At 44.9% G+C, this 19,348-nt stretch overlaps 4 non-coding genes across 4 annotated transcripts; all 4 read left to right on the top strand.

Moving 5' to 3' along the window:
- Positions 1-760: 760 nt before the first annotated feature.
- trnat-agu (transfer RNA threonine (anticodon AGU)) lies at positions 761-834 on the top strand. The gene has a single exon. It is a non-coding gene; the product is annotated as a tRNA-Thr (tRNA).
- Positions 835-2,414: 1,580 nt separating this feature from the next.
- trnat-agu (transfer RNA threonine (anticodon AGU)) lies at positions 2,415-2,488 on the top strand. Its single transcript has one exon. It is a non-coding gene; the product is annotated as a tRNA-Thr (tRNA).
- A 3,235-nt stretch (positions 2,489-5,723) lies between these two features.
- Positions 5,724-5,797, top strand: trnat-agu (transfer RNA threonine (anticodon AGU)). The gene has a single exon. It is a non-coding gene; the product is annotated as a tRNA-Thr (tRNA).
- Positions 5,798-16,614: 10,817 nt separating this feature from the next.
- trnat-agu (transfer RNA threonine (anticodon AGU)) lies at positions 16,615-16,688 on the top strand. Its single transcript has one exon. It is a non-coding gene; the product is annotated as a tRNA-Thr (tRNA).
- Positions 16,689-19,348: the final 2,660 nt, after the last annotated feature.

Raw genomic sequence — 19,348 nt, 5'->3', positions numbered from 1 at the left:
TTAAACGTAATCTTCAAAGCCTTGAAGTGACAGTGCAGGTCCGGGGGTAACAACTGATGTCACATCACAAGTCACTGGTGAGAAGCGAGTAGTTGGTGCAAGCTGAAGAATTTGTGACAGGAAGCCAAACGGAGGCTGCTGCTATGCCTGCGAGTAAAATGAGCTGGAGAGGCTGCATCACCAAAGAAGGAAATTCAAAACATCCCTCATGAGACGTTGAAGTAAATTATGAGAACCAGCAAAGATTGGGCCTTGGTAGCTCATTCGGTAGAGCTTCATACTTTTATTATGCGGGTCCAGCGTTCAAGTCCCTATCAGGGCTCTTACTTTGGCTCAAGACGTTTGATTCCCAATGAACAACAAAAAAGAAGAATAAAGAATGCAGAACGGGTCAGGGAAAATGGAAGAACGGTGACAATATCATCTTTGCTGAAGTGCAACAGCCATGGAGAATTGTCTAGAAGTTTGCTTCATTTTCAGTTCATGTTAAAATTCTCTCCTGACATTGTCCTGTATTATACCACAATAGATTTCTGGTCATGTTCACTCACTTCCCAGTTCGACCAATCATTTCCTGTTTGTTTACTTATCCCATGCAGAACTGCTACAAATCCAGCATTTCCAGTAATAAATGCAATTTTACAGTTCCAAAGAATGTTTTAATATGCACTCGGAAGGCCCGTATGAGATGGCAAGAAAACTGATGTTGAATCAAAATGATTGAAATCTGTTCTAAACTTGCACGCTAAGCTTGCATCGTGGTGCTGTGGCTTAGATGGTTGAAGCACCTGTCTAGTAAACAGGAGATCCTGAGTTCAAATCTCAGCAGTGCCTTCAATGGAAATTAACAGCTGGAGTGATGCTGAACATTTCATGGTAAATGCAGAAAATGTTGGCACAATCCCTGCAACGCGAACCTTAAAGCTTGCATTCCCATGTGTGCTAAAGCATTTTTTTCAAACCTTTAAACTCACATTTTCCGCTCATCTTCATTTTGCTCACCTACACCATCGCATTTCCTCCTCGCTTCAGCCTTGTAGAAGGATATCGCTCATTTGAAACTTTAACTCTGTGTCTGGCACCACGGATAACCTCAGAATTTTAAAGATTTTATCCTCTCACTTTTAGTTTCTCTTGCAGATTTGCAGCATCCGCGGTATTTTCCTTTGAATGCATAATAGGATTTACCTCAAGAAAACCTGCTGGCACATTTTAAAAGTATAGCAACGACAACAGAGTGTAACGATTGAATGATTAACTGATTTGCTCTGACTAAGAGTGACCCTGACTTCAAAAAATTGCTCAGTTCTCTCTTCCCAGATGCCGCCAGAACCGCTGAGATTTTCCATCTTTTCCCCTTTTTCTTTGAGATTTCACATCCGCAGTAATTTGCTTTTATATTGAACAATTTCTGTTGCTGTACGTTAGCAAGAACAATTCGGGCGGGAGAAATAGCGGTCCGTTTTGCATGAAGATTTGCTGCTGACAAACCTATTTCCACCCAAAAACTTTGAGATTTTGACACTTTGCAACTTGACTGGTTAACCTTACTTGCATTCACACTCTGCCACAACAAACACTAGAAGACACCCTTTACTCTCTCTCACAATACAATCTTTGTGTTTTTGTAGCTTCCCACTTATATTTCATCGAATTAGACGTAATCTTCAAAGCCTTGAAGTGACAGTGCAGGTCCGGGGGTAACAACTGATGTCACATCACAAGTCACTGGTGAGAAGCGAGTAGTTGGTGCAAGCTGAAGAATTTGTGACAGGAAGCCAAACGGAGGCTGCTGCTATGCCTGCGAGTAAAATGAGCTGGAGAGGCTGCATCACCAAAGAAGGAAATTCAAAACATCCCTCATGAGACGTTGAAGTAAATTATGAGAACCAGCAAAGATTGGGCCTTGGTAGCTCATTCGGTAGAGCTTCATACTTTTATTATGCGGGTCCAGCGTTCAAGTCCCTATCAGGGCTCTTACTTTGGCTCAAGACGTTTGATTCCCAATGAACAACAAAAAAGAAGAATAAAGAATGCAGAACGGGTCAGGGAAAATGGAAGAACGGTGACAATATCATCTTTGCTGAAGTGCAACAGCCATGGAGAATTGTCTAGAAGTTTGCTTCATTTTCAGTTCATGTTAAAATTCTCTCCTGACATTGTCCTGTATTATACCACAATAGATTTCTGGTCATGTTCACTCACTTCCCAGTTCGACCAATCATTTCCTGTTTGTTTACTTATCCCATGCAGAACTGCTACAAATCCAGCATTTCCAGTAATAAATGCAATTTTACAGTTCCAAAGAATGTTTTAATATGCACTCGGAAGGCCCGTATGAGATGGCAAGAAAACTGATGTTGAATCAAAATGATTGAAATCTGTTCTAAACTTGCACGCTAAGCTTGCATCGTGGTGCTGTGGCTTAGATGGTTGAAGCACCTGTCTAGTAAACAGGAGATCCTGAGTTCAAATCTCAGCAGTGCCTTCAATGGAAATTAACAGCTGGAGTGATGCTGAACATTTCATGGTAAATGCAGAAAATGTTGGCACAATCCCTGCAACGCGAACCTTAAAGCTTGCATTCCCATGTGTGCTAAAGCATTTTTTTCAAACCTTTAAACTCACATTTTCCGCTCATCTTCATTTTGCTCACCTACACCATCGCATTTCCTCCTCGCTTCAGCCTTGTAGAAGGATATCGCTCATTTGAAACTTTAACTCTGTGTCTGGCACCACGGATAACCTCAGAATTTTAAAGATTTTATCCTCTCACTTTTAGTTTCTCTTGCAGATTTGCAGCATCCGCGGTATTTTCCTTTGAATGCATAATAGGATTTACCTCAAGAAAACCTGCTGGCACATTTTAAAAGTATAGCAACGACAACAGAGTGTAACGATTGAATGATTAACTGATTTGCTCTGACTAAGAGTGACCCTGACTTCAAAAAATTGCTCAGTTCTCTCTTCCCAGATGCCGCCAGAACCGCTGAGATTTTCCATCTTTTCCCCTTTTTCTTTGAGATTTCACATCCGCAGTAATTTGCTTTTATATTGAACAATTTCTGTTGCTGTACGTTAGCAAGAACAATTCGGGCGGGAGAAATAGCGGTCCGTTTTGCATGAAGATTTGCTGCTGACAAACCTATTTCCACCCAAAAACTTTGAGATTTTGACACTTTGCAACTTGACCGGTTAACCTTACTTGCATTCACACTCTGCCACAACAAACACTAGAAGACACCCTTTACTCTCTCTCACAATACAATCTTTGTGTTTTTGTAGCTTCCCACTTATATTTCACCGAATTAAACGTAACCTTCAAAGCCTTGAAGTGACAGTGCAGGTCCGGGGGTAACAACTGATGTCACATCACAAGTCACTGGTGAGAAGCAAATAGTTGGTGCAAGCTGAAGAATTTGTGAAAGGAAGCCAAACGGAGGCTGCTGCTCTGCCTGCGAGTAAAATGAGCTGGAGAGGCTGCATCACCAAAGAAGGAAATTCAAAACATCCCTCATGAGACGTTGAAGTAAATTATGAGAACCAGCAAAGATTGCTCCTTGGTAGCCCATTCGATAGAGCTTCATACTTTTATTATGAGGGTCCAGCGTTCAAGTCCCTATCAGGGCTCTTACTTTGGCTCAAGACGTTTGCTTCACAATGAACAACAAAAAAGAAGAATCAAGAATGCAGAACGGGTCAGGGAAAATGGAAGAACGGTGACAATATCATCTTTGCTAAAGTGCAACAGCCATGGAGAATTGTCTAGAAGTTTGCTTCATTTTCAGTTAATGTTAAAATTCTCGCCTGACATTGTCCTGTATTATACCACAATAGATTTCTGGTCATGTTCACTCACTTCCCAGTTCGACCAATCATTTCCTGTTTGTTTACTTATCCCATGCAGATCTGCTACAAATCCAGCATTTCCAGTAATAAATGCAAGTTTACAGTTTCAAAGACTAGTGCCAATGAATATTTTAATTTGCACTCGGAAGGCCCGTATGAGATGTCAGGAAAACTGATGTTGAATCAAAATGATTGAAATCTGTTCTAAACTTGCACGCTAAGCATGCATGCAGGTGCTGTGGCTTAGATGGTTAAAGCGCCTGTCTAGTAAACAGTAGATCCTGAGTTCAAATCTCAACAGTGTCTTCATTGGAAATTAACAACTGTAGTGATGCTCAACATTTCATAGTGAATGCAGTAAATCTTAGCACAATCCCTGCAATGCAAACCTAAAAGCTTGTTTTCCCTTGTGTGCTGAAGCACCTTTTAACTCCTTTTTTCAACTCATCTTCAATTTTGCTCACCTACACCATCGCATTTCCTCCTCGCTTCAGCCTTGTAGAAGGATCACGCACATTTGAAACTTTAACTCTGTGTCTGGCACCACGGATAACCTCAGAATTTTAAAGATTTTATCCTCTCACTTTTAGTTGCTCTTGCAGATTTGCAGCATCCGCGGTATTTTCCTTTGAATGCATAACAGGATTTACCTCAAGAAAACCTGGAGGAACATTTTAAAAGTATAGCAACGACAACAGAGTGTAACGATTGAATGATTAACTGATTTGCTCTGCTGAAGAGTCACCCTGAGTCGAAAAAATTGCTCAGTTCTCTCTTCCCAGCTGCCGCCAGAACGGCTGAGATTTTCCATCTTTTCCCCTTTTTCTTTGAGATTTCACATCCGCAGTAATTTGCTTTAATATTGAACAATTTCTGTTGCTGTACGTTACCAAGAACAATTCGGGCGGGAGAAATAGCGGTCCGTTTTGCATGAAGATTTGGTGCTGACAAATCTATTTCCACCCAAAAACTTTGAGATTTTGACACTTTGCAACTTGACCGGTTAACCTTACTTGCATTCACACTCTGCCACAACAAACGCCAGATGACACCGTTTACTCTCTCTCACAATACAATCTGTGTCTTTGTAGCTTCCCACTTATATTTCACCGAATTAAACGTAATCTTCAAAGCCTTGAAGTGACAGTGCAGGTCCGGGGGTAACAACTGATGTCAGATCACAAGTCACTGGTGAGAAGCGAGTAGTTGGTGCAAGCTGAAGAATTTGTGACAGGAAGCCAAACGGAGGCTGCTGCTATGCCTGCGAGTAAAATGAGCTGGAGAGGCTGCATCACCAAAGAAGGAAATTCAAAACATCCCTCATGAGACGTTGAAGTAAATTATGAGAACCAGCAAAGATTGGGCCTTGGTAGCTCATTCGGTAGAGCTTCATACTTTTATTATGCGGGTCCAGCGTTCAAGTCCCTATCAGGGCTCTTACTTTGGCTCAAGACGTTTGATTCCTAATGAACAACAAAAAAGAAGAATAAAGAATGCAGAACGGGTCAGGGAAAATGGAAGAACGGTGACAATATCATCTTTGCTGAAGTGCAACAGCCATGGAGAATTGTCTAGAAGTTTGCTTCATTTTCAGTTCATGTTAAAATTCTCTCCTGACATTGTCCTGTATTATACCACAATAGATTTCTGGTCATGTTCACTCACTTCCCAGTTCGACCAATCATTTCCTGTTTGTTTACTTATCCCATGCAGAACTGCTACAAATCCAGCATTTCCAGTAATAAATGCAATTTTACAGCTCCAAAGAATGTTTTAATATGCACTCGGAAGGCCCGTATGAGATGGCAAGAAAACTGATGTTGAATCAAAATGATTGAAATCTGTTCTAAACTTGCACGCTAAGCTTGCATCGTGGTGCTGTGGCTTAGATGGTTGAAGCACCTGTCTAGTAAACAGGAGATCCTGAGTTCAAATCTCAGCAGTGCCTTCAATGGAAATTAACAGCTGGAGTGATGCTGAACATTTCATGGTAAATGCAGAAAATGTTGGCACAATCCCTGCAACGCGAACCTTAAAGCTTGCATTCCCATGTGTGCTGAAGCATTTTTTTCAAACCTTTAAACTCACATTTTCCGCTCATCTTCATTTTGCTCACCTACACCATCGCATTTCCTCCTCGCTTCAGCCTTGTAGAAGGATATCGCTCATTTGAAACTTTAACTCTGTGTCTGGCACCACGGATAACCTCAGAATTTTAAAGATTTTATCCTCTCACTTTTAGTTTCTCTTGCAGATTTGCAGCATCCGCGGTATTTTCCTTTGAATGCATAATAGGATTTACCTCAAGAAAACCTGCTGGCACATTTTAAAAGTATAGCAACGACAACAGAGTGTAACGATTGAATGATTAACTGATTTGCTCTGACTAAGAGTGACCCTGACTTCAAAAAATTGCTCAGTTCTCTCTTACCAGATGCCGCCAGAACCGCTGAGATTTTCCATCTTTTCCCCTTTTTCTTTGAGATTTCACATCCGCAGTAATTTGCTTTTATATTGAACAATTTCTGTTGCTGTACGTTAGCAAGAACAATTCGGGCGGGAGAAATAGCGGTCCGTTTTGCATGAAGATTTGCTGCTGACAAACCTATTTCCACCCAAAAACTTTGAGATTTTGACACTTTGCAACTTGACTGGTTAACCTTACTTGCATTCACACTCTGCCACAACAAACACTAGAAGACACCCTTTACTCTCTCTCACAATACAATCTTTGTGTTTTTGTAGCTTCCCACTTATATTTCATCGAATTAGACGTAATCTTCAAAGCCTTGAAGTGACAGTGCAGGTCCGGGGGTAACAACTGATGTCACATCACAAGTCACTGGTAAGAAGCGAGTAGTTGGTGCAAGCTGAAGAATTTGTGAAAGGAAGCCAAACGGAGGCTGCTGCTCTGCCTGCGAGTAAAATGAGCTGGAGAGGCTGCATCACCAAAGATGGAAATTCAAAACATCCCTCATGAGACTTTGAAGTGACTTAGAGAACCAGCAAAGATTAGACCGTGGTAGCGCATTCGATAGAGCTTCAGAATTTTAATATGAGGGTCCAGCGTTCACGTCCCTATCAGGGCTCTTACTTTGGCTCAAGACGTTTGCTTCCCAATGAACAACAAAAAAGAAGAATAAAGAATGCAGAACGGGTCAGGGAAAATGGAAGAACGGTGACAATATCATCTTTGCTAAAGTGCAACAGACATGGAGAATTGTCAAGAAGTTTGCATCATTTTCAGTTCATGTTAAAATTCTCTCCTGACATTGTCCTGTATTATACCACAATAGATGTCTGGTCATGTTCACTCACTTCCCAGTTCGACCAATCATTTCCTGTTTGTTTACTTATCCCATGCCGAACTGCTACAAATCCAGCATTTCCAGTAATAAGTGCAATTTTACAGTTTCAAAGACCAGTGCCAATGAAAATTTTAATTTGCACTCGCAAGGCCCGTATGAGATGTCAGGAAAACTGATGTTGAATCAAAATGATTGAAATCTGTTCTAAACTTGCACGCTAAGCTTGCATGCTGATGCTGTGGCTTAGATGGTTAAAGTGCCTGTCTAATAACCCGTAGATCCTGAGTTCAAATCTCAACAGTGTCTTCATTGGAAATTAACAACTGTAGTGATGCTCAACATTTCATAGTGAATGCAGTAAATCTTAGCACAATCCCTGCAATGCAAACCTAAAAGCTTGTTTTCCCTTGTGTGCTGAAGCACCTTTTAACTCCTTTTTTCAACTCATCTTCAATTTTGCTCACCTACACCATCGCATTTCCTCCTCGCTTCAGCCTTGTAGAAGGATCACGCACATTTGAAACTTTAACTCTGTGTCTGGCACCACGGATAACCTCAGAATTTTAAAGATTTTATCCTCTCACTTTTAGTTGCTCTTGCAGATTTGCAGCATCCGCGGTATTTTCCTTTGAATGCATAACAGGATTTACCTCAAGAAAACCTGCTGGCACATTTTAAAAGTATAGCAACGACAACAGAGTGTAACGATTGAATGATTAACTGATTTGCTCTGACTAAGAGTGACCCTGACTTCAAAAAATTGCTCAGTTCTCTCTTCCCAGATGCCGCCAGAACCGCTGAGATTTTCCATCTTTTCCCCTTTTTCTTTGAGATTTCACATCCGCAGTAATTTGCTTTAATATTGAACAATTTCTGTTGCTGTACGTTACCAAGAACAATTCGGGCGGGAGAAATAGCGGTCCGTTTTGCATGAAGATTTGGTGCTGACAAATCTATTTCCACCCAAAAACTTTGAGATTTTGACACTTTGCAACTTGACCGGTTAACCTTACTTGCATTCACACTCTGCCACAACAAACGCCAGATGACACCGTTTACTCTCTCTCACAATACAATCTGTGTCCTTGTAGCTTCCCACTTATATTTCACCGAATTAAACGTAACCTTCAAAGCCTTGAAGTGACAGTGCAGGTCCGGGGGTAACAACTGATGTCACATCACAAGTCACTGGTGAGAAGCGAGTAGTTGGTGCAAGCTGAAGAATTTGTGAAAGGAAGCCAAACGGAGGCTTCTGCTGTGCCTGCGAGTAAAATGAGCTGGAGAGGCTGCATCACCAAAGAAGGAAATTCAAAACATCCCTCATGAGACGTTGAAGTAAATTATGAGAACCAGCAAAGATTGGGCCTTGGTAGCTCATTCGGTAGAGCTTCATACTTTTATTATGAGGGTCCAGCGTTCAAGTCCCTATCAGGGCTCTTACTTTGGCTCAAGACGTTTGCTTTGCAATGAACAACAAAAAAGAAGAATAAAGAATGCAGAACGGGTCAGGGAAAATGGAAGAACGGTGACAATATCATCTTTGCTAAAGTGCAACAGCCATGGAGAATTGTCAAGAAGTTTGTTACATTTTCAGTTCATGTTAAAATTCTCTCCTGACATTGTCCTGTATTATACCACAATAGATATCTGGTCATGTTCACTCACTTCCCAGTTCGACCAATCATTTCCTGTTTGTTTACTTATCCCATGCAGAACTGCTACAAATCCAGCATTTCCAGTAATTTTTATTTTTTTTTATTTTTTTATAAATGTTTTATTGAAAATTTTTTCCCAAACAACAATTTTTCCCCTCTTACAAAGCAAACGCAACAATAACAATACAGAAATTTTAAACAATACACAAGTAACAAAACCCCTTTAACTTTGACCTAAACTAAACCCCCCCCCCCTCCTCCCCCCCCCCCCCCCCCCTCCCCCTGGGTTGCTGCTGCTGGTCATCTGTCTTCCCTCTAACGTTCCCCTAGGTAGTCGAGAAATGGCTGCCACCGCCTGGTGAACCCTTGAGCCGATCCTCTCAGGGCAAACTTTATCTGCTCCAGTTTAATGAACCCCGCCATATCATTTACCCAGGCCTCCAGTCCGGGGTGTTTCGCCTCCTTCCACATGAGTAGGATCCTGCGCCGGGCTACTAGGGACGCAAAGGCCACAACGTCGGCCTCTTTCGCCTCCTGCACTCCCGGCTCTTCCGCAACTCCAAATAGAGCTAACCCCCAGCCTGGTTTGACCCGGGCCTTCACCACCCGCGAAATCACTCTCGTCACTCCCTTCCAATACCCTTCCAGTGCCGGGCATGCCCAAAACATATGTGCGTGGTTTGCCGGGCTCCCGCCACACCTCCCACATTTGTCCTCCACTCCAAAGAACCTGCTCAACCTTGCTCCCGTTATGTGTGCTCTATGTAGCACCTTAAATTGAACCAGGCTAAGCCTGGCGCATGAGGAAGAGGAATTTACCCTGCTTAGGGCATCAGCCCACATACCCTCCTCTATCTCCTCCCCTAGTTCTTCTTCCCACTTTCCTTTTAGTTCGCCCACCGACTCCTCCCCCTCTTCCCTCATCTCTCGGTTAATCTCTGACACCTTGCCCTCTCCGACCCACACCCCTGAAAGCACCCTGTCCTGTATCCCCTGTGTCGGGAGCAACGGAAATTCCCTCACCTGTTGTCTAGTAAATGCCCTCACCTGCATATATCTCAAGAAATTTCCCCGGGGCAACTTATACTTTTCCTCCAATGCTCCCAAGCTCGCAAAAGTCCCATCTATAAATAAATCTCCCACCCTCCTAATTCCCAACTGGTAGCAGCTCTGAAATCCTCCATCCATTCTTCCTGGGGCGAACCTATGGTTGTTCCTCATTGGGGACCCCACCAGGGCTCCCCGCACCCCTCTCTGTCGCCTCCACTGTCCCCAGATATCCAATGTTGCCGCCACCACCGGGTTCGTGGTAAACTTTTTAGGTGAGATCGGTAGCGGCGCCGTCACCAGCGCCTCTAAACTCGTCCCTTTACAGGACTTTCTCTCCAGTCTTTCCCACGCCGCTCCCTCACCCTCCATCATCCATTTACGTATCATTGCCACATTGGCGGCCCAATAGTAATCGCCCAAGTTCGGTAGTGCCAATCCTCCTCTGTCCCTACTACGCTGAAGGAACCCCCTCCTTACTCTCGGAACTTTCCCTGCCCACACGAAGCTCGTGATGCTCCTGTCTATTTTATTAAAAAAGGTCTTAGTGATTAGTATAGGGAGACATTGAAATACAAATAAGAACCTCGGGAGGACCATCATCTTAATTGCTTGCACCCTGCCCGCCAGCGATAGAGGCTGCATGTCCCACCTCTTGAAGTCCTCCTCCATTTGTTCTACCAACCGTGTCAGATTAAGTCTGTGCAAGGTTCCCCAGCTCCTAGCGATCTGAATCCCCAGGTATCGGAAGTTTCTTTCCACTTTCCTTAGAGGCAAGCCTTCTATCTCTCTACTCTGGTCCCCTGGATGTATCACAAATAATTCACTCTTCCCCATGTTTAGCCTATACCCCGAGAAATCCCCGAACCCCCTCAAAATTCGCATAACCTCTATCATTCCCCCCGCTGGGTCCGACACGTATAACAATAGGTCATCCGCATATAACGAGACTCGGTGTTCTTCTCCCCCTCTAATCACCCCTCTCCATTTCCTGGAGTCTCTCAACGCCATGGCCAGAGGTTCAATTGCCAACGCGAACAACAATGGAGACAGCGGGCATCCCTGTCTTGTTCCCCTATATAGTCGGAAATACTCCGATCTATGTCGACCTGTAACTACGCTTGCCGTTGGAGCCCCATAAAGAAGTCTAACCCAGCTAATAAACCCGTTCCCAAACCCAAACCTCCTTAACACTTCCCATAAATACTCCCACTCCACCCTATCAAATGCCTTCTCTGCGTCCATTGCCGCCACTATCTCTGCCTCCCCCTCCACTGGGGGCATCATTATCACCCCTAATAGTCGTCGCACGTTAACATTCAGTTGTCTCCCTTTTACGAACCCTGTCTGGTCTTCGTGCACCACCCCCGGGACACAGTCCTCTATCCTCGATGCCAGTACCTTTGCCAACAATTTGGCGTCCACGTTCAACAATGAAATGGGTCTATAGGACCCGCACTGCAACGGATCTTTATCCCTCTTCAAAATTAACGATATCGTCGCCTCCGACATCGTCGGGGGTAGAGTCCCCCCTTTCCTGGCCTCATTGAACGTCCTCACCAACAACGGGGCCAACAAGTCCACATATTTTCTGTAATACTCCACCGGGAACCCGTCTGGTCCTGGGGCCTTCCCTGCTTGCATGCTTCCCAGTCCCTTAATAACCTCGTCCACCCCAATCGGTGCCCCCAGGCCTACCACCCCCCGCTCCTCCACTTTCGGGAACCTCAATTGGTCCAGGAACTGCCGCATCCCCTCCTCTCCCTCTGGGGGTTGAGACCTATACAGTTCCTCATAGAAGGTCTTGAACACCTCATTTATCTTTCCTGCCCTTCGCACAGTGTCTCCCCTTTCATCCCTAATTCCTCCTATCTCCCTCGCTGCTGCCCTCTTTCGTAATTGATGAGCCAACAGGCGACTCGCCTTTTCCCCATATTCATACCTCCTCCCCTGTGCCTTCCTCCACAGTACCTCCGCCTTTCTGGTGGTCAGAAGGTCAAATTCCGTCTGGAGTCGTTTCCTCTCCCTGTACAATTCCTCCTCCGGGGTCTCTGCAAATTCCCTATCCATCCTTAAAATCTCCCCCAGTAATCTTTCCCTTTCCTTGGCCTCTGTTTTCCTTTTGTGGGCCCCAATAGAGATCAGCTCTCCTCTGACCACCGCTTTTAGTGCTTCCCAGACCACTCCCACAGGGACCTCGCCGTCGTCATTGACCTCCAGATATCTCTCAATACACCCCCGCACTCTTGCACACACTCCCTCATCCGCCATCAGTCCCACATCTAATCGCCAGAGTGTTCTCTGCTCCCTTTCCTCTCCTAATTCCAGGTCCACCCAATGTGGGGCATGATCCGAAACCGCTATGGCTGAGTACTCAGCTTCTTCCACCCTAGAGATCAACAACCTTCCCAAAACAAAAAAATCTATCCGGGAGTACACTTTATGGACATGGGAGAACAAGGAAAACTCCCTAGCCCTAGGTCTAAGAAATCGCCATGGATCCACTCCCCCCATTTGGTCCATAAACCCCTTAAGTACCTTGGCCGCTGCCGGCCTTCTTCCGGTCCTTGAGCTGGATCTATCTAGCCCCGGGTCCAGCACCGTATTAAAGTCCCCTCCTAAAATCAAGTTTCCTACCTCCAGGTCCGGTATACGCCCCAGCATCCGTCTCATAAATCCCGCATCGTCCCAGTTTGGGGCATACACGTTAACCAACACGACCTCCATTCCCTCCAGCCTGCCACTCACCATTATATATCTACCTCCGCTATCTGCTACGATGTTCTTTGCTTCAAATGCGACCTGTTTCCCCACCAAAATGGCCACCCGTCTATTCTTTGCGTCCAGTCCTGAGTGGAACACCTGTCCCACCCATCCTTTCCTTAGCCTAACTTGGTCCGCCACCTTTAGGTGCGTCTCTTGGAGCATAACCACGTCTGCCCTTAGTCCTTTCAAATGCGCGAGCACTCTGGCCCTTTTTATTGGTCCGTTCAGGCCTCTCACGTTCCACGTGATCAGCCTCACTAGGGGGCTACCTGCCCCCCTCCCGTGTCGACTAGCCATTACCTTCTCTAGGCCAGTCCCATATCCCGCCTCCGCGCTCCCGCTCGCTCCCCCAGCGTCGCACACCATCCCCGCCCACCCACTCTTTAGCCATTTCCTTTTGGATTTCCGCAGCAGCAACCCAGTTGTCCCCCCCCCTCCCCCTCCCTCCTCCCCTCCCCGCTAGATCTCTTTCTAGCATGATTGCTCCCCCCATATTACTTCCGTAAGTCAGCTGACTTCAACTGACCCCGGCTACTCCTGCTCACTCCTCGACCCTCCCATGTGGGGAACTCCCATCCGCCTTGCGCCTGTCTTCCCGCCTTATTCTTTCTGGTGCGGGAACATCCCTTTACCTGACCCGCCTCTTATGGCGCAGCTCCCTTTCCCCTCCCCCTCCCCTTCCCCATTCTCCAACTATGTCCCGTCTTTCCCCCCTCACCGGCGCCCACATTTCCCCAATGTCCCCCCCCCTTCCCTGTTTACTTCTCAATTAACTTCCACCGTAACATTAACAATAACATTTCCTGCAGCATCAGTCCCTCAGTTCCGATCCAATTTCTCTTCTTTGATGAAGGTCCATGCTTCCTCCGCCGTCTCGAAATAATGGTGTCTCTCCTGATACGTGACCCATAGTCTTGCCGGCTGCAGCATCCCGAACTTCACCTTCCTTTTATGCAACACCTCTTTGGCTCGGTTGAAGCTCGCCCTCCTTCTCGCCACCTCCGCACTCCAATCCTGGTATACCCGTACCACTGCATTCTCCCATCTGCTACTCCGCACCTTTTTAGCCCATCTCAGGACCTCTTCTCTATCCTTAAGACGGTAAAATCGCACGATTATCGCCCTGGGTGGTTCTCCCGCTTTTGGTCTTCTCGCCGGAATCCGATTTGCCCACTCCACCTCCAAGGGGCCCGTAGGGGCCTCAGCACCCATCAGTGAGCTCAGCATCGTACTTGCGTACGCTCCACAGTCCACTCCTTCCACACCCTCAGGGAGACCCAGTATCCGAAGGTTCTTCCTTCGCGCTCCATTTTCTAGGGCTTCGATCCTTTCAGTACACTTTTTATGAAGTGCCTCGTGCGTCTGTGTCTTAACCGCCAGGCCCAGGATCTCGTCCTCAATATCTGTCACCTTCTGCTCCACCACACGGAGCTCTGTCTCCTGGGTCTTTAATGTCTCCTTGAGCCCCTCAATTGCCTGTAGCAACGGGGTCAGCACCTCCCTCTTCAGCAGCTCCACGCACCGTCTCACAATTTCATGCTCAGGCCCACATGTCGCCTGCGCTTTCTCCGCCGCCATCTTGTACTTCTCTCTTTCTGACCCTTTGGTCGACCATTCCTCGCGCTGCAGCCGCCGCCGCCGGTTTTTTCCTCCTTCGTTTGGGGGGGACTCCCTTCTCACACGCCCCACACCGGGTTGCGTCGTCGAAAAATTCCCCGTTGGGGCTCTTAAAAGAGCCCGAAGGTCCGTCGGAGCTGGAGCCGTCGAAGCGTGCGGCTAGCTAGGCATCACCGCAACCGGAAGTCCCTTCAGTGGCCTTGAAGAGGTCTTTTCACATTTGTTCCCTCTGCTGCTAGAATTCACTTTCGATACAGGCCCTCAGGTCAGCTTGCAGCTTTAAGCTTGCCCTTCCCCCGCCTGCATGCTGGAAGAGGCTCTGTTTATCCCGCAGTTGCAGCCAAATCTTTTACTGTTTCTGCGTGTGTCTGGCAACCAAGAGACATACCCTTCCTGGGGGACACTGTCGGGGGAATATTGCAGCCTTCTTCCCACACCGGGAAATGTCAAACAAATGCCGTGGGGGCCCTGTAAAAGAGCCCAAAAGTCCGTTCCAAGCAGGAGCTGCCGAATATGCGACTTAGCTCTGCATAGCCGCACCCGGAAGCATTTCCAGTAATAAGTGCAATTTTACAGTTTCAAAGACCAGTGCCAATGAATATTTTAATTTGCACTCGGAAGGCCCGTATGAGATGTCAGGAAAACTGATGTTGAATCAAAATGATTGAAATCTGTTCTAAACTTGCACGCTAAGCTTGCATGCTGGTGCTGTGGCTTAGATGGTTAAAGTGCCTGTCTAGTAGACAGGAGATCCTGAGTTTAAATCTCAGCAGTGCCTTCAATGAAAATTAGCAGCTGGAGTGATGCTCAACATTGCATGGTGAATGCAGAAAATGTTGGCAATGTCCCTGCAACGCGAACCTTAAAGCTTGCTTTCCCTTGTGTGCTGAAACACTTTCTTCAAACCTTTTAACTCTCATTTTCCGCTCATTTTCAATTTTGCTCACCTACACCCTCGCATTTCCTCCTCGTTTCAGCCCTGTAGAAGGATCACGCGCATTTGAAACATTAACTCTGTGTCTGGCACCACGGATATCCTCAGATTTGTAAAGATTTTATCCTCTCACTTTTGGTTTCTCTTGCAGATTTGCAGCATCCGCGGTATTTTCCTTTGAATGCATAATAGGATTTACCTCAAGAAAAACTGGAGGAACATTTTAAAATTATAGCAACGACAACAGAGTGTAACGATTGAATGGTTAACTGATTTGCTCTGCCGAATAGTGACTCATTTGTCGTAAGAAATTGCTCAGTTCTCTCTTCCCAGATGCCGCCAGAACCGCTGAGATTTTCCATCTTTTCCCCTTTTTCTTTGAGATTTCACATCCGCAATAATTTGCTATTATATTGAACAATTTCTGTTGCTGTACGTTAGCAAGAACAATTCGGGCGGGAGAAATAGCGGTCCGTTTTGCATGAAGATTTGGCGCTGACAAATCTATTTCCACCCAAAAACTTTGAGATTTTGACACTTTGCAACTTGACCGGTTAACCTTACTTGCATTCACACTCTGCCACAACAAACACCAGATGACTCCCTTTACTCTCTCTCACAATACAAGCTATGTCTTTGTAGCTTTCCACTTATATTTCACCGAATTAAACGTAATCTTCAAAGCCTTGAAGTGACAGTGCAGGTCCGGGGGTAACAACTGATGTCACATCACAAGTCACTGGTAAGAAGCGAGTAGTTGGTGCAAACTGAAGAATTTGTGAAAGGAAGCCAAACGGAGGCTGCTGCTCTGCCTGCGAGTAAAATGAGCTGGAGAGGCTGCATCACCAAAGAAGGAAATTCAAAACATCCCTCATGAGACATTGAAGCAAATTATGAGAACCAGCAAAGATTGGGCCTTGGTAGCTCATTCGGTAGAGCTTCATACTTTTATTATGAGGGTCCAGCGTTCAAGTCCCTATCAGGGCTCTTACTTTGGCTCAAGATGTTTGCTTCCCAATGAACAACAAAAAAGAAGAATAAAGAATGCAGAACAGGTCAGGGAAAATGGAAGAACGGTGACAATATCATCTTTGCTAAAGTGCAACAGCCATGGAGAATTGTCAAGCAGTTTGCTACATTTTCAGTTCATGTTTAAATTCTCTGCTGACATTCTCCTGTATTATAAAACAATAGATTTCTGGTCATGTTCACTCACTTCCCAGTTCGACCAATCATTTCCTGTTGGTTTACTTATCCCATGCAGAACTGCTACAAATCCAGCATTTCCTGTAATAAATGCAATTTTACAGTTTCAAAGACCAGTGCCAATGAATATTTTAATTTGCACTCGGAAGGCCCGTATGAGATGTCAGGAAAACTGATGTTGAATCAAAATGATTGAAATCTGTTCTAAACTTGCACACTAAGCTGGCATGCTGGTGCTGTGGCTTAGATGGTTAAAGTGCTTGTCTAGTAAACAAGAGATCCTGAGTTCAAAGCTCAGCAGTGCCTTCAATGAAAATTAACAGCTGGAGTGATGCTCAACATTTCATGGTGAATGCAGTAAATGTTGGCGCAATCCCCGCTATGCGAACCTTAAAGCTCGCTATCCCTTGTGTGCTGAAGCACTTTTTTCAAACCTTTTAACTCACATTTTCAACTCATCTTCAATTTTGCTCACCTACACCATCACATTTCCCCCTCGCTTCAGCCCTGGAGAAGGATCACGCGCATTTGGAACTTTAACTCTGTGTCTGGCACCACGGATATCCTCAGATTTTTAAAGATTTTATCCTCTCACTTTTAGTTTCTCTTGCAGATTTGCAGCATCCGCAGTATTTTCCGTTGAATGCACAATAGGATTGACCTCAAGAAAACCTGGAGGAACATTTTAAAAGTATAGCAACGACAACAGAGTGTAACGATTGAATGATTAACTGATTTTCTCTGCCTAAGAGTGACCCTGAGTCGAAAAAATTGCTCAGTTCTCTCTTCACAGATGCCGCCAGAACCGCTGAGATTTTCCATCTTTTCCCCTTTTTCTTTGAGATTTCACATCCGCAGTAATTTGCTTTAATATTGAACAATTTCTGTTGCTGTACGTTAGCAAGAACAATTCGGGCGGGAGAAATAGCGGTCCGTTTTGCATGAACGTTTGGTGCTGACAAATCTATTTCCACCAAAAAACTTTGAGATTTTGACACTTTGCAACTTGACCGGTTAACCTTACTTGCATTCACACTCTGCCACAACAAACACCAGATGACACCCTTTACTCTCTCTCACAATACAATCTGTGTCTTTGTAGCTTCCCACTTATATTTCACCGAATTAAACGGAATCTTCAAAGCCTTGAAGTGACAGTGCAGGTCCGGGGGTAACAACTGATGTCACATCACAAGTCACTGGTAAGAAGCGAGTAGTTGGTGCAAGCTGAAGAATTTGTGAAAGGATTCCAAACGGAGGTTGCTGCTATGCCTGCGAGTAAAATGAGCAGGAGAGGCTGCATCACCAGAGAAGGAAATTCAAAACATCCTTCATGAGACTTTGAAGTAACTTAGAGAACCAGCAAAGATTAGGCCTTGGTAGCTCATTCGATAGAGCTTCAGAATTTTAATATGAGGGTCCAGCGTTCAAGTCCCTATCAGGGCTCTTACTTTGGCTCAAGACGTTTGCTTCCCAATGAACAACAAAAAAGAAGAATAAAGAATGCAGAACGGGTCAGGGAAAATGGAAGAACGGTGACAATATCATCTTTCCTAAAGTGCAACAGCCATGGAGAATTGTCAAGAAGTTTGCTTCATTTTCAGTTCATGTTAAAATTCTCTCCTGACATTGTCCTGTGTTAAACCACAATAGATTTCTGGTCATGTTCACTCACTTCCCAGTTCGACCAATCATTTCCTGTTTGTTTACTTATCCCATGCAGAACTGCTACAAATCCAGCATTTACAGTAATAAGTGCAATTTTACAGTTACAAAGACCAGTGCCAATGAATATTTTAATTTGCACTCGGAAGGCCCGTATGAGATGTCAGGAAAACTGATGTTGAATCAAAATGATTGAAATCTGTTCTAAACTTGCACGCTAACCTTGCATGCTGGTGATGTGGCTTAGATGGTTAAAGCACCTGTCTAGTAAACAAGAGATCCTGAGTTTAAATCTCAGCAGTACCTTCAATGGAAATTAACAGCTGGAGTGATGCTCAACATTTCAAGGTGAATGCACTAAATGTTGACACAATCCCCGCAATGCGAATCTTAAAGCTCGCTTTCCCTTGTGTGCTGAAGCACTTTTTTCAAACCTTTTAACTCTATTTTTCCGCTCATCTTCAATTTTGCTCACCTACACCATCGCATTTCCTCCTCGCTTCAGCCCTGTAGAAGGATCACGCGCATTTGAAACTTTAACTCTGTGTCTGCACCACTCCTCAGGTTTTTGAAGATTTTATCCTCTCACTTTTAGTTTCTCTTGCAGATTTGCAGCATCTGCGGTATTTTCCTTTGAATGCATAATAGGATTTACCTCAAGAAAACCTGGAGGAACATTTTATAAGTATAGCAACGACAACAGAGTGTAACGATTGAATGATTAACTGATTTGCTCTGCCGAAGAGTGACCCTGAGTCGAAAAAATTGCTCAGTTCTCTCTTCCCAGATGCCGCCAGAACCGCTGAGATTTTCCATCTTTTCCCCTTTTTCTTTGAGATTTCACATCCGCAGTAATTTGCTTTTATATTGAACAATTTCTGTTGCTGTACGTTAGCAAGAACAATTCGGGCGGGAGAAATAGCGGTCCGTTTTGCATGAAGATTTGGTGCTGACAAATCTATTCCCACCCAAAAACCTTGAGATTTTGACACTTTGCAACATGACCGGTTTTCCTTACTTGCATTCACACTCTGCCACAACAAACACCAGATGACACCCTTTACTCTCTCTCACAATACAATCTGTGTCTTTGTAGCTTCCCACTTATATTTCACCGAATTAAACGTAATCTTCAAAGCCTTGAAGTGACAGTGCAGATCCGGGGGTGACAGCTGTTGTCACATCACAAGTGACTGGTAAGAAGCGAGTAGTTGGTGCAAGCTGAAGAATTTGTGAAATGAAGCCAAACGGAGGCTTCTGCTGTGCCTGCGAGTAAAATGAGCTGGAGAGGCTGCATCACC

The sequence above is a fragment of the Scyliorhinus torazame genome, chromosome 4 (assembly GCF_047496885.1).
Source record: "Scyliorhinus torazame isolate Kashiwa2021f chromosome 4, sScyTor2.1, whole genome shotgun sequence".
Classification (NCBI taxonomy): Eukaryota; Metazoa; Chordata; class Chondrichthyes; order Carcharhiniformes; family Scyliorhinidae; genus Scyliorhinus; species Scyliorhinus torazame.
The sequence above is the reverse complement of the archived record's forward strand: the minus strand, read 5'-3'. Positions and strand labels throughout refer to the sequence as shown.